The sequence below is a fragment of the Hetaerina americana genome, unplaced genomic scaffold, assembly GCF_022747635.1.
Source record: "Hetaerina americana unplaced genomic scaffold, ioHetAmer1.1.p SCAF_32, whole genome shotgun sequence".
In the NCBI taxonomy this organism is placed as follows: domain Eukaryota; kingdom Metazoa; phylum Arthropoda; class Insecta; order Odonata; family Calopterygidae; genus Hetaerina; species Hetaerina americana.
In genome coordinates, this window is record NW_027286897.1 from 1,305,334 (window position 1) to 1,331,439 (window position 26,106).

The 26,106-nt window shown below is 39.7% G+C and overlaps 1 protein-coding gene across 1 annotated transcript in view; it reads left to right on the plus strand.

The window, feature by feature from the left end:
* The window catches only part of Sema2a (Semaphorin 2a), a 1,147,864-nt gene that overhangs the window by 1,107,621 nt on the left and 14,137 nt on the right, over window positions 1-26,106 (plus strand). The window lies entirely within an intron of this gene.

A 26,106-nucleotide genomic window follows, 5' to 3' on the forward strand; every position in this document is an offset into this window, starting at 1 on the left:
CCACGGCTTGAAGTTTACATCTTTTGGACGGCCGTTTTTAATGATTTTCCTTAATCAACCAATACGACGTCAAGTTTTATTCTCCGTATACAATTTTTGAAATTGGTGATTCCACTTCCACTTATAAGCTTCGTGCGATTGTGTGTTAAAATTTGTTTCCCTTCAATACCTAAAATTTTGGTAATACATTTTAAGTGGTGAAAAAAGCTAAGCAAAATTTTACGAATCAATGATCCCTGCTTGGGATTTCCAAAAGCTTAAAAGCTCAAAATTTATCAAAACATTGAAAATCGACGTGCAAAACTATTGCCTATATTAGGCAGACTTTTTTACCCTTCAACTTTCTTAGACGCGGCGCCATGCCAGGTCCGATGAATGAGTATCTCAAGTGTTTAACTTCTCTAAGGTGTTTAATAAATTTGTTGCTTGATTCGAACTACAATTTTTATTCATAATAATACAAGCCAAATTTAATGCCATAGGCACCAATGGAATATGATGTAACTTATTTTAAATTTTCTCATCCAAGTATAGCAAGCTTAATTTCAAGTAACATTGAAAAAATAAATGGCAAGAACATGTGGATTCAGTACACTGAATGCCATATGCACAATTGTTACAATTAATAATGAATATGGTGCTACTGGCAATGAAACAATCAATCCTATTGATCTGGGTATGTGCCTCAAATTGGCTCCATATTGTCTCCCTGGTTTTTTTTACAAGTGCCACTTGAAATTTTTATCAAAACAGAGAAGTATTAATTAAAATAGTTTTTCAAATCATCACCTTACAATTTTTTTCGCATGTAGTGCAACGTTCTTCTGATATAATATAATGTATGAGCATACATCATAAACCCTTGTGCTTTGATGGAGACCACAGACCAACGAAGGGCTTCCGGGCGGAAGTTAAGAATCTGTTAATGGACGAATTACAGAATAATAAGACTCCTAAGTGAGAACAAAAGGGAATTCCTCCTACATGCGTGATGGCATGATTCACAGTCGAGAGAGGAAGAGAGAAGAGGGAGAGAGCGGGGTGGAGGGGGCGTGTGAGGTGAAAGGAGGCTTGTAAATAAAACAGCCACCCACCCCTCCTTCACATTTACTCTCCGAATTCTCTCTATTTTTTTCCAAAAATGTGATTTTTCTCTCCAGAGGCCGAACGGAAGCGACCGAGATTACCCCCTCGTACACACTTCAACGCCTCACCCTCTTGACCCTATCGCGGAAACGCCCCTTTCCCCGCACCAGAGCCCGCTCACCTCTCTCCGTGTCCCCACCCTTCATGTACTCCCACCCCCATCCCCTGCTCAACCCCCTTCTACGCCAGGGTGACCTCGCTCCCCCCCTCCCAGTCCATTCCACCGTCGCCGTGGGGCGAGAAACGTTTTTCCGAGGAAAAATGAAGGGCTGGTCACAGTCCTCCGCCGCCCGGCCGTCTCGCGCGGCCGCCGCGGGACCGATCCCACTCTCGAGCGCAGTCGGGCATAAGTCTGACCGGGGGAGGGGGGACGTGTCGGAGTAGTGAGAGAAAGGCGAAAGGGTTCGCAGCCGAGGACTAAGCTAGGGGGAGGGGAAGGGGTTCACTCTCTCCCCTCTGTCCAATGTTAAGGGAGGGGAGGAATGGAGAGTGGCGGATGAGAGCAAACGGAGACCGAACACAATAATGAATCCAGCCTCCCGTGAATATGTAGCACCCCGTCCGTAAAAAAACCAGCCTTTTTTTAAAACTCTCTCCCGCACCACTCATAAGCTGGCATTCTCTCTCTTTCTCCTTCCCTCTCTCTCTCAACTTCTCTCACCCCTTGTCCTTTTTTCTCCTTCTCCCCCACCAATTCTCCATCTCTCCATCATTTCTTTATCTTAAGGGTTATGCACATTTCTCCCTTCCGCCGTTGCCTGTGTACCATCTGGTATTGTGGTTTTGGGGGCGGAGTGCCTGCTCGCTTGGGTGAAGAAAGTTGCGGGGTGTCACGAGTGGGGAGAAATCCCGTCTATCTGGACGGGGGGGGAGGATTGAATTGGGTTTGTTTGGGAAGAAGGGATCAAGAGTCTAACGGTTCGTGGAAATTAGAGAGTGCATCAAAAGTTAGTGGGGTAGTTATGCGTTTATGATGCCTAATGTCCAAACATATATTAAGCGTACACACATTCACCAACATGTATGGGTATTAGACAAATTTAAACTCCTTTGTCATGGAAATTACTGGTAGGAGCACTAATTGTGCTTAATGTGTGTATGTACATATTTTTTCCCACTTAAAATTTATATTATTGGATTATTATACTTGTGCATATATACACATATACATATACAATGTATATATACATGTATAAATAAATAATACCCTCACATATATATTCTTTCTTTCCCTCATATATGTATTAGTCTTTGCGTAGAATTGTAAATACATGTTAATGTATGATGTACAAAAGCTTTTTATAAAAAGTGTCTGGAAAAGTTTCATAAAATAGCTTTACTCGTATTTTAGATATTACTACAATGCCTCAATATTCTGAGCGTCAACGCATTTGCCGGAGGCCTTATCACGACTCGAAGACTCCCTGGCAAGTGGACTCCGGAAGGGCCTTAACAGTACGCGTGCAAGATTCACACACACACACAAATATATATATATATATATATATATATATATATATATATATATATATATATATATATATATATATACATACATACATATTTACCAAGGACTAAAATAACTCGCTGAAGGATTAACTAGAATGGATTATGTAGAATGATATATTCTGTCCACTTAAGTCCATAAATATTTACCACAATATTTACTGTTCCACGTAGGATTCTCACGCAGATGATGAACTGGCAACCACCATTCACCACTGATTGTGAATGCCTTCTGAGCACTTCCCTTTTGGATCGAACACAAATTCGTGTTTTTTATTTTTGTGGAAAGGGTAGGTTTCGTCTCCAATCTAATTAACTCCGTCAACAAGTAATCTCTATTTGAACGGGAAAAGCCACCATCACCCTGCCCAAAAACGAGGGGTTATGTCAACGCTCATCCACCGGGCAAAATGCGTGTCAGACCAGGAAGGTTTGGAGGCAGAAGTTCATCACCTGAAAAATACTTTCCTTCAGAATGGATACACAAGCCGTGAGGTCAATTTGGCCCTTAAAAGGGCCTTCACCAGAAACGACCGTCAGAGAGAGGAAAGAGAAAAACCCGTTGCCAGGGTCAGCATCCCCTTTATTTCCACGGTATCCCATAAGATCTCCAGGATACTAAGGAAACATAAAGTGGAAACCATCCACAAGCCACAAGGAAAATTGAAGAACTTCCTTGGCACGGCAAAAGACGAACGGGGTTTGAAGGCGCCGGGGGTATACCGGATCCCGTGTGAGTGCGGCCAGGTATACATCGGGGAGACTGGCCGCACAATTGAAAAGCGACTAACGGAGCATGAGCGATGCATCAGACTCCATTACCCTGAGAAGTCTGCAGTCGCCGAACACAGCATCACGCATGGTCATCGGATTGACTGGGGGAGCACCAAAAGACTTTGTCACACGAACGGCTACTGGGACCGAGTGGCGAAGGAAGCCGTGGAAATCCGACTGGAAGGACAGAATACCTTCAACAGGGACACTGGCTTCCAGATCAGCAGCACGTGGAGACCTGTGCTGAGAAAAATTGAAAGTACGAGACGTCACCGGGGCGGCTCGGCACTTGGGAACACATCGGACCAATCGGAGGACACCTGACCCTACGACAGGGTATAAATACATGGCGAATTCATTGCTCTGCACTTCACCCTGAAGACGATGGCAGAGTTAGCCGTCGAAACGTCGGTGCACACCACGCTGACCCGGTGGGAAACCCGAGAGAACTTCCTGAATACAAAATACACTTGCAAAATATATCTTTGCCATACTTTGTAGAAAATATTTCTTTTCGTGATTTTGTCCAATTCAAGAGCAAATTGTAATTATCCATCATAAAATTCCTATTTTTTTAATGTTATATTCGAACGCCTCTGATTTAGGTTAACTTTTTTCTTCCCAGACTTATTGGTTAGAAGGTGAATGACAGTACATACAAGTATGTTGGATGTTGCATGATTTCCCGAGGACACGCACGTTGTTGTGCCTCGTTGTTTTTTCGGCTTCAAATGACTTGAGACTCCTTCCGCTCGGAGGTTCGTGGGGAAAATCACTCTCTTACGAAATACAGCAATATGGCCCAAGCCAAAGTTCCTAATCAACTTTTATTCCATAATTATTTCGCTTTAGCACTTGAGTTAGACCATTTAGGAAGTAAAAGGAATTTGGAAACATATTGATTAATTTGAACAAGGTGGTTTTAGCGTGATGATTGGTTAATTCCTGGCAGCGGAAAAATTCAGACTACTTTACACATGGATAAAGGAAATTATTACTCACTCACGTGCGCAAGTACGTTTCAGCACACTCACTGCAGATTTACGCATCAATGGTCACTTTGATTATTCCTCGTAATCTTCCTACCTCACATCCACCTCCCATTCGTATTGGAAACAAGAACTGCATTATGTAAAATTTATGCACGACTTAATCGGTAAAAAATCTATTCTGTAATAGGATTTTAGGATTTTAAATTACATTTATGTCCTTTTCATATATATGTGTGTATATATATATATATATATATATATATATATATATATATATATATATATATATATATATATCCCATTCTTTGTTCTTCAGAGAGATATCAGAAATGCACAAGAACTCTTCCCCTTAACGTTTATTTATTTGTGAGATCTCCCTTCTACTTCTACTTCGTCTACTACACAACATTCTCTTTAAATCCGTAGAATGTATAGACAGATTATTTTAATTCAAAATCTTCCTTTACCGGGCCTCTATGTGCCTTAAAACTAATAAATATAAATTTTTATAAACTAAAAATGACAGGATATATATATTTCGAGTCATAGTTCTTTATTTTTACTATTCTATTTCATTTTCAATATCCTAAGAAAACTCGCCATCAAAATCAGAAATTATTAATTGCTAAAAAGATTTCAACAAATAGAAAAACATTTTGGAGTGGTTTTTCAGATTTTTACTGTGCGCCCGTTTCTCTCTTAACGAAAGCACAGGAATCCTTCCTGTCTAAGGTAATTCAAAATTTCTAAAATTGTGTTAAATACTGGACATACTATGCTTAACTCAAGAACTTCTTTTCACGAACAAATTACTTTCGTTTTCGACTCACGAATTTTACTTTCAAAATACTCTCACATTCCAGACCATCTTAAAAAACCTTAACAATATTCAGTGGCAGACTTAATTTTGCTACTTTTTTATACAGCTCACATTTGGTAAATATTGGTGGAAATATTTTTGAAGATAAGTATTTAATTATTATTATATAGACTAGTGTAAATATAGTTCGTAGACAAAGTCTATTTATATTAATAATACCAAGAAACTAAATTATACTCGCCATTTCAGCTTCAGAAATGCATCAAGTGAAAAAATTATTCGTTAAAAACGTTCGTCCACCATTTTTAGTCGTGACGAGTGAACTCACTTACAGAACGGGATTTTCACATTTTTTTGCAAATTAGTGATTTTTCAAATGATATTCACCGGATGTCCATCAATATCTGATCGATAATTTCGGCACCTGGATACTTCATCCCTCACAAAATTTATTGGTAGTTCATAGGTCCACACATTTGTTTGAATTTGTGAGTTTCCTCGTTGAATCTGTCCGCTGGCCGTGATATTTAAAAAAAATGATAAATATTTATTGCCTTTCTCGTGGGAGGTGTTGCACGTTGGTTCATACATTCTGTTTCGGGCAAAGAGTATCATATGTTTCGCGGAAATCACTCTAGTGGATATCATTCAGGGTCACTCAGGAAGAGATAGAAAACACACCCACCATTAGGGGCCTTAAAATATGGGTCTTCCGACTATACTCACGCATATATACACACTCTTCTAGCATAAAAAACCTCTTTTGTTCATCACTGCTTTGTCGCACTCCTTCCCCGAAACCCCTTCTTCCTCGACGCGTGAAAGGTGTTTGCGGGAGGGTTGGCTTGGGGCGCGGCGGCGGTGAAGAACCCAAGAGTTGCGGTCATCAAAAGCTCTCGCCGGGCTCACCCTCTCCTCACACCATCTCGGGACCTCACTGTGTGTCAATCGGGAGGAACACCTTATTTACTTACTTTACCTGTCAGAAATGGGACGGTAAAATCCGTAATACTCCCAGGGAATCGATTGCATAAGAATATTATTTTTATATTTTATAAATCAAGGGACCCGATGTCGAAGAGAATGAAATGAATTTTTTTTGGCTGGAAGGACAATTCCGATGTGACAGCGGTGGTCCACTCTTGAGTGGATCTGCAATTCTAAAAGGAGTGCTTTTTCTCAGAAAAATACTGGGTAGAAAGGGGGTGTGGTCACAAATTGGTGTTTACATTCGTTTCAGTAGGATATATAATTGATTTCAGCATTGAAGAAACTGTAATGTACGGTCTTCATTCTGTTCATACTTTTCACAGTATTCTTTGTTTCTGATGCCAGAGTTGTAAATAAATGTCATATTTCCACAAAATTCCCACATTTCACTCATATCAACGATTAAAAAAATCCGACAAAATAATATTGTGCATTATTATTTTGTCATTACAATACTTATTTTATCTTTAAAATTTGTTCTTTAGCTTTCAACTATTCCACTGCTCCTACATCATCAAGCTCTAAAATGGATAAATATAACGTCTTAAGATATTATAAAAATTTACAGATAAATTCTCATGGAATAAATATCACGTCAATGAAAAAGCCCAAAATAATCTTCCTGAACGGCTGTAATAAAATCCCATCGAAAATGGAAATCTTGGAAAATAACATCGAAGAAATGAAAAATTTAACGGAAAGGATTTGTAAAGTTAATTCCCAGTGATTGTTACTGTGGGATTTTCCTGTGGGAAGGAGGCGTTGAATAGAACTCTTTCCCGTTTAATATTTTAAATCCTTTCACTGGGGATATGGAGTATGTAGTGGTTGTAATTTGCTTAGGTCAATTATTTATTCTCCAAAGGTTTTTATAGTTTTGAGAAAACAATCCGCTTAAATTAATTCTTATTTACTAACCCTTATTCCTATGCTAGATTACTACCTGGACGACCAAGTAAAAAAAATAATTCACAAAGAAATGGAAAGTGAAAACCAAAAGTCGACTCGTATCAGCGTTTAACTAGGGTTCAATCACTCAATAGTAATTTAATAATATAAGTAAATACGAGTATCCACTCTGAAATTCAAGGCAGTTTCAATTGGCAGACATATAAGATACATACTGTGCTGAAATTTATGGAACATTTATTTTATTCCGAAAATTTACTTGTCTTTGGTAGGATATACGTTGTGCATTTAAAAATATATTGTTTTATTGTACGTTGTTACGTAAATATGAATTTAGAAGTGGTCAACTCACATTTTTACCCATTAACTGTTAATTTGTTACGCGGAATGAGAGAGAGAAAGAGAGAAATGAGATTCGCTTGTGACAGGAAGGAAAAGTGGAATAATTTCGAAATGAGTTAGATGGGTGGAATAAAGAAGAACTTGAGGGGGATGGGGATGAAAACGAAGGATATTGAGGGAGTGGGTGGACGGGCATTTGTTTGCGCGTGTGTGTGCGTGTGACGGTGGAAATTCGAGTCTGAGGAAGAGGTTCGGAGGGGAAGGGATTGGAGACTGGCGGAGGAAGGGTTGGAGAGCGGTAGGAATAGATCAGAGAAGTTTAACGCTTTGGTGGAGAAGTTCAAGCAAATGTGATGACTTATGTTGAATTAAAATAAAAAATGAGAGGAAGAATGACTTGAGAAAAGTAACGGAACGTTTGTCGTAGACCCCGTTCTGCTGTGAATGCTAGGCTAATAAAAATGAGCACTTGTGCCTTGAACACCCGTCTAGAACTGCGTGACCTCGAAGAAAAGTGGTTTCATTAATATTCTGCTACTCTTTGTTTTCTCAATATCTCAGCTTAGGCTGTATTTTATTCTAATTTCGGTTGAACCTTCCTCGTAATCATATTAATCGCACGCCTAATTACCAATACTCACCCTTGATACACTTAGCTCTAGATTAATTTTACAATTGGTTGGAAGTGGTGAAACCAGAAAGGTTATACAGAGCTAAATGGAGTTTGGAGATAATTAAAACTCTTTCCTAATCATTCGTGATTAGGACTCATCATCAATCTAAAGCTATGAGATCCGGCGATCCACCTACCTTTGTCAACCCCCATGGAAGTGGAAAATACGCAGTGATCTTGAATAAAGTTAAATAAGTTCATAATAAACCAGTTTTGATGTAGTAAACAATAATTGTAAAAATAATTGAATTAATTGAGTGAAATTTTCCAATTAAAATATTATTTTTTTAATATTCGTCAAATATCCCTTCGCGAATTTTTTTTAATTTTTCCAGTGGTCCACAGGTTTGCTAAACTGAACATAGCACTCTCTCCGTTGTGGTTTTTTCTCCAGTGCAGTAACGCATTTTTTTTTATTCGAATCCTAAATTTCATCCGCGATTTTACTCTCAATTACTTTCAATAAGTTAATTATAACTCAATATGTAGTGCAAGTAATTGTGTAATTCAACAAGCGATGAAATAGTAGTCCACAAAGCTCCTTAAAATTACCGGAAAATCATTCACAGAAGATAATTTCTCCCTACGTTGAATTTTTCGTGATTATATGGCTATTTATTCTATTTTATGTATTTACTCGCAGCAGTACGACCTCTTTTGTTTCTCTTTTCCTTTCCACTTTGGTTAAAAACGTGTCTCGAGTAATTATTCAGGCTTTGCAATATACCAAGAGTTATTTAAATAAATATTTTCATATATATACTGTGTTTATTTTTTATACATATACTCATATATATATACTATATACACCACAAACGCAGTAATCAACCCGAATGTCGGTTCGGTGATGGTAGAGTTCACCCAGTACTAAGTCCAACAGTGCGTGAAATTCACACATCAGGGTGGGAGGCTAGTTCTATTCCCTGTGCCAAGTGTGGTTTCCGAGGAAGATCTTATGCGCGAAAAATCTAAAAGCTTGGGTATTTATATGTTTATTAAAAATGTAATGAGTATTTATTAAGTCAGTGAATATATCAGACTCTACGTTTGATTATTTAATAGCAGGTTAAATTTACGTTTGTATTTATTACGTTTGATTATGCCTGGCATGCTGTCACTTGATGCCGTTTCAATTGATTGTAATTACTTTCCACATGAGATCACGCTAATTTACTCTATTATTTCATTTTCCCTGAATTTCTCCAATAAAATAATTAAACGATAGTGTTTTAGTTGCCTAGTCACCGAAGTAAAGTTCATAAATGTAACGCTAAGCTTATAAACATTATATGAAACTGCTACGAATGTAAAAAATGAATGTAACTTACCTAAACCAATCTTAATTACATCGTGGACAACATTTATATACCTCAAGAGGCTTGTGTAAGCGCAAAATCGATCTCAAGCTCTATGACTGAACGCTCGAAGGAAAAACTTTAATAAAGGGAACTAGAAAATAAGTTCACAATGTGAAAATAAATCTTGCCGACGAAGCTCTGAGTGAGTTCCTTTTCATTTTCGCTTGTTCGTTACCTCTTCCTACTCCTGAATTCTCCAAATACACGTCAGAGACCTTTTTTTAATGAATATCAATGCCATGAAATGCTTCTGCTAAATGGAAAAAACAATGGAATATTTGAGTAATAATGATTAGGAGTACAAATTATAATTGCATTCATTCTCCACGATATTGGTCACATGAAAATTTCGACATTTTTCATTTCCCAGGTCTTAACACTCTATCACCAAGTTACAAAGCCAATATACGAGGTACTTATTTATGCCTCTAAATTTCATCTGTATTTATAAATCCTTACGTTTTACGTCCTAATTTTGTCTGTTATGAAATATTTAGAACCTTTTTCCATAATTTTATGCCCAAAAAAGAATAATTAAATTCAATGCAAATTTTATTTATAATTTACGATATCAAACTGTAATTAATATTTAAAGGTTTTCATATTTGTGTTTTTCTTTGGAGCCTTCTATTTTCTTAGCTATAAGCTTTCATGAGTGTGCATATTTACCATATTTACCTCTTGTTAATTTTTTTGTTGGCAAGTGTACACACTTACTCGTGAGATTGTCTTTTCCAAGCGGTCTCTTTCGTTTCAGAGTATGGAACACGTTTTAATGTACTCAGAAAGCGTAGTCATTTCATTTCCACTACTAAGAATAGAGCAGTCCATCCATTGTAGACGGCAGTTACTCACGTTCTCAATTTCCTTGTCCTTTAATTGCATAGACTTCTGATGAACTCATCTCGGTTATTCTAATTAAATTTCCATGAAAAGATTCCAGCGTGCCCGAATCATGGCAGAGACTGAATAGAGAATTCCGCGATCCAATCAAACATGCCACTGCCTTTCACGTCACGGCCTCACGACATTCTTTCATTGTTCTCGGCAGAGAGAGTTGGCGCTCGGTCCACAGGCATTGCCGGTCTACACAGCCCGGAAAAGTGGGTGAAGTTTTTTTGTTGTTTTTCTTCTGCTAGTAATGTTATTTATTTTCCGAATAAGACCTCCCCCACGCGGCAAGCAAACACAGCACGGGGAACAAATAAAGAGTAGTGAAGTAGCTAATAATTCCGTGTTGAGTGGTATGCCATTCTCGAAGTTCCTTTAATTGGGGCTTTTGACGTGCGGAGGCGACCGGAGGGGAAGGGACGAGGCTGAGGAAGTGATGATGATGATGTTGGGGGAGGAGGGTGTCGGAGAAGGGAATACGTATCATTTCCGCTCCTCAGAAGCACATTGGAAAACACCCACGAGCCCGCCTCACAGTTGGCGTCGCACTAGGCCTCGCCAGAGATTCTTTATTGAACGGTTTTAATTATTCTCATCTTCTACCTCTCTTTAAATCCTCTTCTACAGCTCGGTGAACGTAAAAATTCATGATCACTGAACTAGTTAGCTATGCAATTTTTTCGCCGTCAATTTATCTTGGTTCTGTCGGTTTCGACGCTTAGGTGACATCATCCGGTACCTTTACTGTGAAAACATACCAGTTTATTAGTTCGGTGCTCTCTCATTTTTCTTTTCGCGCCCCCTGCCGAGATCCCCCGCTGTACAACCCTCCAAATAACAAACAGTTACAATGGATGATCCCCTCGCATTTGTCCCATTCTCTGGGCGAGGATCACGTGATCGACACACCTCTACCCTGATGACAACTCTAAATGCTTGCACGTTCACGAAAGTATGCGCATGCATGCGGGTGCCATCCCTCTCCCTAAAGTAAAATGCCTCTTCGTCGCTTCACTTCTAATCTTTCGTGCGCTCTTCCCCTACCTGAACTCCTTCGTGACCTTTTCCAAGCGAAATGAGGTCATTAGGCTACTACTTTGCCTCGGTTGTTCAAAAGTTACATATTGCCATGTTCTTTGTTCTTTTTTTTTGTTTCCAGTGACAACCGGCACACGCCAAAGTGCATGCAAGAGTGTCGTGAAGACACACGAAACCAGTCTATATGTATAAGGCGACGTGCAAACTTGTTTCTCGAGATAAATTTGGTGGATATTTATTGGAACGTTCTCCTTGAGGTACCATTCCAATACATAAATTGGGAGGTAGAATTAAATCGACGAAGCTTATACATAAGAGGAAAGTGTTTCCCTCATTATTCTGGGAATTCGTAAATAAAGACGTCGGGCTTACATTTATTCACCGACCGTATCCTCAAATGTATGCCCTCCCTTTGCTGGGACTAATAGTCATCCAATTTTTATCACAATTACGCGAGAAGTTTGATCGAGGCACGAAAGTTTTCTCATTTCCGCAAAATAATTTCACGTCCTCATTAAATTCTGTATATAAATTGGAAAGGGATGGGTACCCATGAGAATCCGAGTGAAATACGTGTCATGGCACGTCGCTGTGGTTGAAATACCGAAATAGGGTTATCTAATTATGTTTTCAGCTTCATAGTCACCTAGTTTGATTTTCCTTTATTGTAGGTGTTCTTATGTGAATTATAAATTACATCGAGTGACTAAGACAGGTAGTAATTATCAGCGGTCACTATCAGTACATTCATCCAATTATCAAAATCAGCTCCTTATAAGCATTTAAATAATGCTAAGTTCACTTTCGGAAGAAAAAATGTGCCTATTTTAACGTAAGATAATCAGAACTATGTCGTCTAGCTTCATGAAAATTACACTGGGTTGACGTTAGGAATGTAATCAATATTATACGTATTTATTCTAAAGAATTGTAGATAGGTACCAGCCTTTTTCATGCGTTATAAATAACCCTAAAGCTTTAAAAAAATATATTTATATATGTGTGTGTATATATATATATATATATATATATATATATATATATATATATATATATATATATATATATATATATATATATATATATATATATATATATATGTATGTATATATATATGTATATGTAGAACCGCTATTTCACATTATCTTCTTATTGTTAGTGCACATATTTATTTAATTATTGCAAAAAATAAAAATATTAGTACAAACACAACTCACTTCGATATTTTGATGATCCCAGCCACCTTCATTTGGGAATAAGGAGTCATTCATAGAGATCTATGTGTGTGTGTATATGTTTATATATATATTTATATATATGTATGTTTATATATATGTTTATTTATATATACATATGTTTATATATATGTTTATATATATATATATATATATATATATATAGCAGTCATTAGCACATAATAAAAGTTGAAACTTCTTCAAATCAATCTCATAACATTATCTAATTTAAAAGGCTTTCCTGGCAGTATGAATCGTGCAAATTTTAACAGAGCTCGTCCAAATTAAAGGTAGTGATTCCAGACCACTATAATTTCAAGTTATTCTTGAATTATTAGTTTACTTCATTTCATTCCACCGCATATTCTAGTCAAGCGGCAGATATCTTCTCATGTAACTCCCTCTTTCTCTAATAATTTCTGTTTCCTCGAGAAACGCGTATTATTATGACTTATATTTATCTGTCCATCGCTTGACAGCATCATATTTTGTAGTTTTCACTACCAGACAAAGCAGGCACACACCCCTTCCTATCCCGTTTGCTCATCTCATTCTTTTCCCTTTTCTGTTCTGCGTCACTGTCCACGGATCGCAGTCAAGCCGACCGACGGTTGCCAGAAGTAATGTGTGATAGGGCCAAAGATCTTAGCTTTAGTTGTTGTGCGAGGAATTTTGCCGCACCATGGTCTTACTTTGGATTCTTTGTTCTTTCAACTAAATTTCAGAGAGATTAATTGAACAAGATACAGCGATCCCACAACCACGTGGTGCAGACAAAGAATGGAAGCAGGCGGCCGGTCAAAACTTCGTTAGCAAAACATTCTTATCTCTCGCCCTACACATTGAACGTAATCTTTCGCTTTCCTCTTAATTTCTCTCGCCACGCCAGCACACATCTCGTTTACTCCCCCCATATCTTTTCAGGTTTTTTACTACTTAACAAAGTACTGTGCGTGTGAGAATCGGGAGAATCTTGATATTTTATGAAAGCACTGCGCAGTAGGCGCCAATAATCCTGTTCGTCGTGGAGAGACGGTTGACTGCCGTTGCTAACTTCAGGATCAGATGCTAGGTTCTGGCGATGAAGGGAAAATAATATGTACAGCAAATTATTAAAAGTGATAACTGGAAGTTGCGGATGCTTAACTAAGAGAAGCTTAACCTTACATTAGAAATAAAATTTGAAGAATGACATTGGTGTCATTTTCTACAATTCCTTACCTGCTTATTACCCTGCGCCATCTCGGATCATTACGTAGTATCTTTTTTGGTGCAACCTATTTGCGACATGCCAAATTTTTTTGATAACCAAATTAGTTTTCAACCTACTTCTCGGGCGAATAGAAGGCCCAAAGAAATCAAATTCCCCGAGCTCTCATCTCGTTAGATGTCCCAATTTCTTTACTCATCATTTTATCAGCTTCGCGCAAATACGTCTCCGTGCGACAATCCGTTTCTGAAGAAAAACTTCGCGTCTTCATCCTCCGTGGGTCCAATGAAGTAAGTTGTCATTCCTTGAGCTTCTATTCCCTTGAACAAGAGAGTGGAGGTCTCGTGTCTGCTCTCCGCCCCGCTTCCCGCATATTCCCCTCCGAATTAGCATTTTGCACTCCCAGTTTCTTTCTATTGACTTCATTTGATACGGATTTACGAGCAGAGTAGTTTTATTTTTCCTAGGGAGCTTTAGACCCCTTCTCCCATTTCTCATCTGATTTTGCATAATATTATCATAACTTCCTTTATCTGTAAAGCGATTCGTTCTTTACTTAAATAATCCAGGAAGTTCCAGATATATGATGGAATGTCCCTGAAATAAAGACTCCAGTGGGATGAATTAAATTAGTCATTTTTTGCTACTGACAATCATTTCATTTTTTTAATATTCCCGTTTTTTTAACAAATATTTATAAAATATTGAGCACTATAGGTAATTTTTTACTAAAAAGAAGGTTTCATCCGAGTGAAATCATTATGCTAGAAGATAGGCATTTTTCAAGTTTTTGAAGAGAATTTTAATTTTACGTTTCTAGTTCATTTTCATCGGATTTCTTCCGCTGTTTCCAATGTTTGTTAATACGTGGTCCCTTGTGTTATTATTTATTTCCAGCCATTTTCATTGGTGTTCACTTCTTCCATCGGTTTATGTGAATAATTTCTCTTACATATCGTTGGTAATCGCATTGTTTTTGTTGGATTTCTCAGAAGACCCATATCTCCTTTATCGAAATATATTTGCTCGCCTTCGCTTTCTCCTTCTAATTTCCTCTTCAATTTATTTAAGCATGTAATTTCTGTGAACCAGTTTCACTCGTCAAACTTCATTTAGTATGAGGTAGAGTCCATCACCATTCGCCGCTCACAATTCACGGTTTACCCGCCAGCAGTGGCTCCCCGGCGCGCGCCAATGGTTTCCTCCACTCGCCTCTTTTGTGGTTTTTTCCCAGGTCATAATTAACCCGCATGATCATCCATCTCCCTCGCCATATTCTTTTCCAAACCTCAAGAGTCCCGTCCTATCTCGCCTCGACCCAACCCTCTCCAGCAGCTCTTCATCATCTCTCACTCTTTCTCTCTCTCTCTCTCCCTCTTTCTCAAACTCAAGAAAGAGACGACATCCCCCCTTTTCACATCCCATCTCCCCTACCCTTCGCCCGCCCCCGCTCTCCAACCCCCTCCTTCATTCGGTCCGCTGATCACGGCCCTCGCTGAGTATTCCACTCCGGGTGGCTTTCATTCGCCCAGGAATTCCATTCAGACTGCACCGAGTTTACGAGAGCACTTGGATATGCGTCATTTCTCCCATTCTCCCTCCTTCTCACGTCCCTTCCTCCTCCTTCTTCCCAATCCCCTTCAAAACTTTCCTCTCCCCCTGCGCAGGCATCGCTCAACCCCGCATCCCCACCCTCTCTCTCTCTTCCCCTTACTCCCTTTTCAACCATTCCTCCTCCTTTTCCACCCCCCCCCCCCAGGCTCCCCGTCATCGAAACTCCTCGTCTCTTCCTTTCCCGAGGGCTGTCCGACCCGAAACTAGTCCCGAACCCCCTCGAATCACGGCGCCAGGGGAGAGGGTTAAGGAGAACTTACCCCAAAAACTCGTCTGGGCCACCTGCCAATTGCCCAGGGACCTGCTTGAATCTTTCCCTCCCCCCCCCATTTCCCCGGTATGCCGAGCCCTCTTGCACCTCTGTCCACTCCCACTGGTGACCTTCCCGTTGATCGCTCGCCGTTCCGATACGCGAGACGAAGAAATTCGCCCCACGCAGTGTCAAAGGGTGAGACAGTGCTTCGCGGTCCACATTGTTTTCAGCACCGATCCCGAGGAATAGGGAAAATTTGAGGTTCGGGTCGGCGTCGAGTGATCCCAATTCAATTCGCGGTGAAACGTATGACACTAATTTGGTTTTCCTCTATCTCGATTTTCAATCGCTAATGTATATTCGTCTTGAATAATTTCGTTTTTATTTTGCTGGGATTTCGATTCAACAGGATTCTAGCTCGGCGTCGGATGGGAAGTTATCACATATTTGCCTTTCCATCTTCTGCTTTGAATAAATAACGACAATCAGTCGCAATCGATGTTAACAATACAGTGTTTTGACCAAGTGAATAAATGTGATATGATTCCAGTTGATTCTTTTTTCATTCGCATAGCTCTAGTTTTAAAGTTTTATGCTACGATTCCAAAAGAAAAAAAGACAAGGGCATAGTAATCAGATTTATGAGTGGCGTTTGCAACCCTTTCCTTATTCCAGCTTAGAATCGATATAACAGTATGGCTCATCGCTGTATTGTGCTTAGGTAAAAGTTAAAACCGCACATTAAAGGTAAAATGCCTGTCACCAGTCAGTTCAGATTCTCGAATCTGATAGTGTGCATTGAAGAGGAGCTAGATTTTTTTAAATATCCTTATGATAAATGTAGACGCGTACCTAGGTTACCCGACGAACTAGGTGGCTTAGTATTAGATCATCTCTACCTCCATCTATCAGACTAACCTACGAGTTGGTCTGATAACTTTTACGCAAAACACTCCCAATTCAATCCTCACCTCATTGCAATGGATTGAGAAACGCCTTAAGAGTAATTCTTCTCTGGGGAAAGGAAAGTGATAACTATCACCTCCCACTTGGTGAGGGTACGATATGCATCTTCCAAACTACTCGTCAAAATATATAGTCTCATGCCGAAAACATTTCCCATGGAGAATCTAAAAATTGTTGCTTTGTAAATATCTGTTTAATTAATTAATTGAAGGATAGTATTGTTACTCACAATATTTTTACTAAGGTTATGTACTTTCAAGTGTTTAATGCTCACCCTGCACCCTAATTCTGAGACCTGGCTGCAAGCTTTTAACTCCTCTGGCACCTTGGAAGCCCGGGTATGTTTTACTGCATTTCCGATGTCGATTAATAAATGTAGCATGGCAAATACTGCTAAATACAGGCAAGTTATTCCTCGTGAATTTTATTACCGAGAATATATTTTTAAATGTATTCTAGCCTTCTTAATGATTTCTTTTGCTCCTAAAAATTCTTTTTCAAAAATGATTAAAACCCATAGTGACAATTTGTACAGGAAGACTTTTCGTCCCGGTTGAACAATTCCGCTTGAGTTTGGAATTAATTTCGCTAAAGTAAAACTTCAAAACCAGTACTTTATTGTAGTTGATGCGTTATACTAATTGTTAGAGTGCATAGTATAATATATTGCAATTGAATAGTATGCCCATTGGCTTTGTCCTCTCTGCCGTATTTGATTAGTGCTTGCTCGTTTTCCACTTTACAAAAGTGAGGTAACTGGTGTTAATGCATTTATTGAAATGCTCACATTGAAGTTTTTAAGTTGACAGTATTCTGTTTAATTTAGGGTCATGGTCTTTCCGTAGAATCACAGTGTTAGTACAAAGTTCTGTGGCTCCTGTTTGGACTCCCGAAGTAAACTCTTTGCTCACAAATCAACAATTCCACAGCAAAGTTTCAATATTTCAAAAGTGCCGGTTTCATGATGCTTATTACAGCCTTTTTGAAGAAATTTATTCGCTGCCGGAGAGTATAAAAATACTATTCTTGCATTATTTTATACGCAATCATCCGAAATTTCCGTCTACGCTATTGTTTTAGAGTTTTTTTAAGCCTGGTATAACATAAATCTAAGCCTTATTCAAAAATTGCCATTCCAACAAAATTTTCCAGTCCCTTTTCACCATTTCATTTCAATCTACTGTACGTCTTCCTCTTCATTTCCTTCAAGACTCGCAAAATTTGGTTTGTTGAATTGAATTTGCGCATGATATCAAGGCAGATAAATAAAAGAAGAAAAGTGCACCTGAAAGTAAATAGCGATGTGTTCCTCCATCCCCAATTGTGGTCACCACAACCTAAATTTTGCACGAATGATGGAATCTACGTTCGACGAACTCTTCCGCATCATAATGCACCAATCTTACCCGCTCTTTCACAGCTGGAATATAAATGCTAATGCACGCGTATGTTTTTTTCTATCAATTATTTGCCCGAGGTGAAACCTCATAAATTAGAATGTCAATGAATTCACATTGTTTTGGAACCCAATTCTACTGAATTGCTTTTAAAATGTTTCCTACTTGCTCATACTTTTACGAGTCAGTTTTGTTATAACTATTGGTTTAATCATTTCAAATTTTGCATACATTTGCACAGATGAATATGAATGACTCCGATTATCGAGGTATAAATCATCTGCTTGAAAGATTACCTAAGGCGAGCGTGGCACAATTGCCAACGCGTGACTTCCCGTTTGAGTGGTGCAGCCCTAATCCGAATGCAAAACAATCAGACTAACGGCTGTAATGTGACCATAGTTTGCGGAGCTATAGTGGAACCAATTAAAAATCTCAATGGCTGACACGGGCGATTTAATTGAATCTCATATATCGGAATAAAGTAACTTTCACTCTCAGGCTAAGAAAAAAAAACAACGTGCCCCTTGCTCCCGTCGGATTGCGCGAGGGAAAAAATTCAAAAACGTTGAATCGCGACACCCGCTCCCTCCCATTTCTTGAGTGAGCCGTTTTTTTCGCTTTTGTACCTCGTGATGTATATTTTTGGCAGTGGCGGGCATTGGCGTTCTCCCTCGAATAAACTGTTGAATATATATATATATATATATATACCCTAAAGAAATACTGGAGCAAAAAGCCATTAAAAAAAAGCTTTGGGAATTAAAAGTGGGCAAAGTCTACTTTTATCCCTTCTCCAAGCATCAGCGTTATACTCCCTTATTTAATAAATGCATATTTGTAATTTTTTTTAAAGTTAAAAGCCATATTTTTTCACGTGAACCTTCATTTTTTTTGCTTTTAACGAGGGCAGATTGTGTATGAAGCAACCTCTTTTTCTGCGGAGTCCCGCTAATATTTAATCATTAGCTCATCTCCCACCACAATGGCGGGGTGTTGAACTCCGGGGGAACTAGTACCAACAGAGCCATTAATATGTGTTAGGAGAATTTCGAGGGAAATAATTTAATATAAGAATCATCATTCCATATCTCATTTAAGCTTTACTCTTTCCTTCCTCTCTGAAATATGGCCATCGCGCCGCGTGAATAATCATTTACCTTGCTCGTTTTTTTTCCTAGGAATTAATTTGTTCGTGAGTTCTTTTTCCCCTTCGATTTTGAGCATGTAAAACGCTGGAGAAAATCTCAAATGGGCAAACAAACAGCTCTAACCCACATAAATTTATGGTAATATAAGCGCCAACTACTCCATCCGTCGAATAATAAATCAAAAACACTCTTAATTGCGCGACACGAAATTTTCCGCTCACCGCAGGGTGAAAACCTACAGCTCTAAAATTTGAAGAAAAAAAAAGAATTCACTTGGTTTTCCGGTACGATAAATAATGCAACGCGATTAAAAAATTAATTGCTCCGCGGTTTCTGCTCTAATGAATGTTACTGCGCGTAATATTCAGCTGCGAATATTATTTCGAGCTAAATATTTCTCCGAGGGCGGGAAATTTATTTTGAGGCTTTTAGAGCGAGCATTAATTGGTGCTCTCCACTTGGCGATTTCATTCAGTGTATTTTTTTGCGAGGAAATTACCACATTGCGCGTCACAACAAAAACACTAGGAAAATTCGAATCCAGTTTTGCACAGCTACAACTATAGAGAGAAAAGTGAGGCAAATATAAGCAATTCTAAAATTTTGTTCGTTGCCACACTGAGGGGGTCATTCGAAATGCCTGCTTCTACACTCTTATCTTTTACATTATGACACCAAATGACTTCTCCGCTGATTAAAATTACGCCTTAAATGAGGTATCTAGATCAGGATTATCATGAATGACTGTGTATCCCAAAAAGAAGTTTTGTAAATTCTGTGAAGCAAAATGATGAGGTTTATCGATTCACCGAAATATGAGGTGTATTGGTCTTCGCATTCCAACACACGCCGTGACAATATTGTGACACTTGTGAATGTTTGAAATTTTGGTTTATAAACACCAAAGCATGTACCTCGGATATGAAAGACTGATGTGTCGCAAATTCTGTGGTACGTATGTATGACAGCTTTTAAAATCGCATCCTTTTTAGCATCTCTTTTTGAAGGATTGGAATTTAATTTTCCGTGCAATTATATACTCCGTATTAATGTCACAAGGAGAAAACCGTTATCATCATTATAAATGAAATGACAGACCTCGAAATACTGATAAAGTATGTTAAAGTATAATTGCAATCAGCGGTAACAAGTTGTTATGTTAAACAATGATTTTTTTATGATTAACGAAAATATTCCATAACCTTGGTAAACATCAACTTCTTCAAGATTGATTAGTGGTGGACTTGGTACATACTTTAGACTTTCCGTGCTATCATCATCATCAGTATTTCAGATCCATGATTGGTTTAATGGTTCTTCTCTAATCAGTGTTAATGCCCTGATCCCCTGATAGCTTTCTTGTTTTTACACCCTTTTGAATCTGTTGCATGTACTTGTATCTTAGTCTTCCTGGCGGGAATTTCCCTTCTAATATGTTTCGAACCCATTGTGCCTCAAGGTGTGCCCAATCCATCTAGTTTTTATTTGCCGTAGATTTCTCCGTATTGTTCTCTCTTCTTCTGCTCTTCTACTTAACTCCTTGTCCCTTACTTTGCCTGTACATTCCATCTCCATAATTCTCTTCCAGCACCTTGTTTCAGAGGTTTCTATTCGTCGCTGATCCACTTTTCAAGTGTTTCAAGTCTCTGATCCGTAAGAGTGCCCATGCTCCATGCGAAAGTTCGGATGAACTCCTTCCTCGTTTGCAGCCTCAGGTTCTTTGGACATAATAGTTGCCTCTTCTTCATGAACGCCTTCTGAGCTTCAGTTATTCTTCGCTTCAAGTCAGTCAACTTCTTCCATTCCAAGATCTATTACTCCCCTAGTAGGTGAAGGATTCCTTTTGCTCTATTTTCACCCCTCGGATGTGTGATATCTGCATACAGTTTCTTCAGCTCTTCCACAAAAAAAGATTTTAATGTTCTTTTAGTTGATGCCTATATTATGTTTCCGAAATACTTGATTCATATTCCGTGCTGTAGAACATTTTTATATAAGTGAGGCTGATAGCATCCCATGTGTCCTTGCGCTAATTAAAAGTAATTTCACAGTGTTAATTTTGTGTAGCCTTGTTCATTTCAATGCTAACATTTTCTTGGAAATAAAACTGTTACGAAGCTTACATTGCATTAGTATTCATTAGTACGTGCTGGATTTTTAAACTTTTTCACTGTGTCCTTATATCCAGCGATAAAAGTAGGCTCGAGTGCAGTGTTTTGAGAAAATACAAGGTGCCTTATTTGTAATTAGAAATATGCAAAAAGATATTTTTACCCGTGGAATGTTAAATCCCCACTTTTCACCTTAAATAGTATTTATAAATAGCGCCTTGTAGTATTGGTAGCATTTCATTGAATTTTTTGGCGCTTAACAGCGTAAATCTGGTAACAAAACACCCCCGTCACACGCTCTTGCAGCGGTTTGCGGAGTATAATATACAAGATCTGTTCCAAAAGTAGAAAAATTAAAAGTAGTCCCATGACCAGAATTGATACATTCCCTCGAAAGTCTTCAAAATAGTACCCTTGTGAGTTCACACTCCGCTAGCAGCGGATTTTCCGCGCCTCGCACGCCTTCTGGAAGACGGCACCCGAAATGCTTCTACGCTCCCTCGTCACGGCCTGTTGTAACGCTCCACCGAGCCGTGGTGACGCCCTTACAGCTCTAATTTTAGGCGAGGAAGAGGGAAAAGTCTGGCGAGACATTGTCTAAAAAATTTAGATACTCATTCACATGGTCGAGAAGCTCTTGGCAGATCCGCGTGCGAGTTTCCATTTATTCATCCGAGAGCACTTGCAGCACCAATTTCGCTCACCTTTCTCATACCCATTTTTTTGGATGCAAGTTGATGCACATCACTTTTAGGGATGCCAATTTCATCAGAAAACATGCAAACACTCAATCTAAGATCCTTGACCAATAAAGCCTTTACTCTTGCAATATCTACGTCACTTTTTGAGGTCGAAGGGTGTACTGAACGTTCGGCGTCTTCAACATCTTCTTTAACTTCCCGAAAAAACTTTTGTCACTCAAACCCCCCCAGGGAAGTGTAATATGGTCGTTTCTATTCTCAATATACATTAATGAATTAAGCTCACACGTTACTAGCCACCTCAGATTATTTGCTGACGACACGGTGGTATACAGGGAAATACAAGGCTTCGGACCCCTTTTGTTAAGAGTAGGCTAATACCGACGCCGAGTTTCTCTCCACCCTTCATCCTTTCCTGTCCATCCCTAATGGCGCAAATGACCTTAGCTATCGGTCGCCTCCCCTAAGTACTCCTTCTACTCCTAAAGGATTACAGCTGACCGTGTCACAATTTCCTGCTGCCATCTGTTGTCGCAGGAGGTGGTCACGGGAGGTAAAAGAAAGGCACAATTGTGGTCGTGAAGTGTCATGTGAACGGTTTTGCAAATTCGACACCACTTTGCCAAGAATTCCGTGAGAGAGAAATTCTGAAGTGGACGTTGCAGGCACAGGGGCACTAACCCCGCCCCAAATCATTGCATCCTTCGTCCACTTCACCTCTGAACATGATGGCGCTTCCGACTGCATCTCGACCTCGCCTCAAAGTTGTGCAACCAGGCTCGTGTGTGGAACCATTCCACTTCCGCTCTGACAAAACGAATAGGGAACTACTAACCCCTTCCTATGAGGAGAATCTCCCGCCCCCTGATCTCCAACCCGTAACAACAACAGAGTTAGAAATCCCGCTCTCCTCCCGCGCATCCACTTCACTCAACCCTAATCAGAGGAGGATATTCGATCGGGATGACGACGAGAGCTGGAGTTCTCGCATAATTCATTTCAGTCTGGTTTTGTCGCTCTTTAAGTGTCTGCAGCCCTTAATATAACTTAAGATTCTGCAGTACTGTGAATCCTTGTGGTTTTATTTTGTGTGGAAATTCAAAGTTTATTTACTCATGTGCGATGTATTTATTGTTTATATTTTCATTGCGAATACTTCTTTGTTCGCGCTTCCTTTAATTAACCATGGTTCAATTAATGAGTCGGAATTTGGTCTCCGCTTCGCCCGTAACAAATGCATTTATCTTTCTTACTCACCTTCCACGCCCATCCTCCCCGGCTCAAAGGGGGAGACGGAGTGGTCACACCCCTCCTCCCTCCGGGGATCTGCAGCCATAAAAGCCCTTATCAACATCCGGCTCGCACGCTGACCCATCCAGTCCCCACCCCCGCCGTCTCCCACCCCAACCCCCGCAGTGTGGGGACGAGTACAGACGGGAGAGAAGGGTTGCTTGGACGAAGGCATGGGGCTGGAGGTTTCGACGAGGTCGCCTCGGAGAATATTAGGGGAAGGAACCAACGGAGGTGTGCCGGAGGGAGTGGGATTCGTGGGAGCGAAGTGCATGGTAGCGACAATACAGAGTTATCGGCTGCGTCGTTGCTCCCTGAGAGGATTCACAGGATATCTCTATTCTGCCCTTCCCCGACTCGGCAGCTTCGCACATCCTCCTCTCCTTGTCCGCGTCCTCGTCTGTTCCCAACCATCTGAGTCCAGCCCTTGGCTCCGGAGTACCTCGCACGACTCATCAAGCCGTTCTCACCCTCCCATCCCTTCCCCGCATCCTCCTTCCGCGTCATACAGTATATATCTCTCTCTCTCTCTACTCTGGAATTCGACCATGGACCACTCGACTCACCGTAGATCGCCCGAAGCCCCCTCGTTCATTCGTCTCTCTGAAACTATATCATTGCATTGACCGTCAATGACGCGAGAGAATCCCCACACTATCCCCTGCTATTTTATCAGGGTCGGGAGCTTGGTCATGATGTCGAGTATGGCAATTACTCGCTTAATTGGGATTCGGTAATATCATTTTGAGCTGAAAGTATTTGTTAATTGATTTCATGGTATCCGGGCAGCCACCGCAAGATGGTGTTTTAGGGACTGATTCTATAGCAGGTATGCAACATAAGAGTCTTACTTAAAGTTCAACCACAAATAATGGAAAAAATGTTGACAAAAGCTGCATGCACGGCCGTATCTAAATGTAAAATACTTCACTGTCCATGCAAGATGATTTGCAGATAAAAAGAAGAGAAAAATAAATGGTAGATAAAATATTGAGTTAGTAAAATAAGTTAGGAAGTCAACTCAGTCATGTTTACTGAATTCCTACCCCGTGGTCATAGTTTCGAATTTTTGCCCGAGGTATTCCTATCCTTATATGGATCTCATGTGGAGATCACTTCAAGGGGATGGAAATTCAACGCGTAGGCATTTCCTCTCGAAGAAAACTTCTTAAAGAAATGTCTTGGAGCCTTCCGTTAGGAGCAATCTAATGCTGACTCTGGGTTTTCCCACCATTTCCTACAAATCCTAACCCTTTCAAAATTACCCGCATATTCCTAATAATGCGAATGACTTCAGCCTCAACTGTCGATCACCCCCCGTGATAACTACTACCTTCAAGCATATTTTATATGAGAAATCTCACGGTTCAAATGTGGACATCAAGAAAGTCATTGATTCGAGCCCTCCTTCCAGTCCAACGACACGAAAGCAGGTCATCAAGAACGTTACGTGCACGGCGAGAAAAATGAGGTGATGTTTCGTCCATTGGGTTAATTAATCCTACCGTTTCCTTGAATCCTGATTATTATATAGTAGCTTTGTGAGCGCACGTCAAGTGTCTGTCAAAAGAAATTCAGGCATGTCTTCCATCATTCCTTGTCGATGTCGCTTCCCTAAACTTGACGGGCGCGCTTGTTTACCTTTCCGCGGGCATTGAATGTTACCTCATCGGAGAAGCACACCGATACAAATTCTTTTTTTTTCCTTTGTACTTTTTCCCGTGGAAGGATTTTCACAGTGAACTGCTTTCTTGGGCCTCGATCTCCTGGCGTTATTCTCTGGAGCAACAGGAGGTTGCACGCACCTAGTCCAGGTTTTTATGCTCAGTGTCATGCAGAGCGAAGCGAGATATCGCCAGCTTCAGACTTTCACGACGAACTGTCGTTCGTGGCATTATTTGAAGTGCTGAAATACTAGTTAGAATTTCACTGGGAAACAGAGACGCAACGTTACTATCAATTCAATGCAGTTTTTATAGTTGTTGCTGCTTGATTGTCATAAGCCTTCCAGAATTTTTTTGATGCTCGGATTCACGATGTCAACTTAGCAAGTCAAAGGACGTCGTTACCGACGGCTTGCAAGTGTGTACACTTGACCCCTGACACACTGAGGGGGGGGGGTGAAGTTTGAAGACCTACTGATAGCTCTTAATCTAGTTCAAAGTAAATGTAATCATACATTGTTGTACATTTCAGTCATTGGTCATTTAAGTTACACGACATGATTTATTATCCCATGTGGCCTTGGACCAATTGATTCCTAGAATATGTTTTTCTTAATAGAACCTCACGTGTATTATAATGGGAGATATAGAGTTACATTTATAGTGAAATTAATACCATCAGTTGTTTTTTTAGGGCAGGTGGCTTGAAAGCAAGATAATTTTACTTCCGTACTTGGCCTGCGGAGACGCACAGAAATGGCAAAGAAAACTTTTTAAATGAAGAGAAAAAATTCGCTCAGTCCACGTCAATTAAAAACTATCTCACTCTGATCATACCTACCGCGTATCTTTTGGAAAGGGAAATGATGATTGTTCAGGTTAAAGTTAGCAAAAAAAAAGGGAAATTTTCGTTTGGAAATATTCACTGCTTCTCTGCCTGGGAACTTTGAAGTAGAGTTTGATCGTTTGCTTTTTTTGCCACCGTTGTGATGCCGCCATCACCATCCTGTGGCATGATACCGCCCCTCGTTTTACAAACGAGGGATTTTTTTTCCAAACACGCCCTCTCTACACT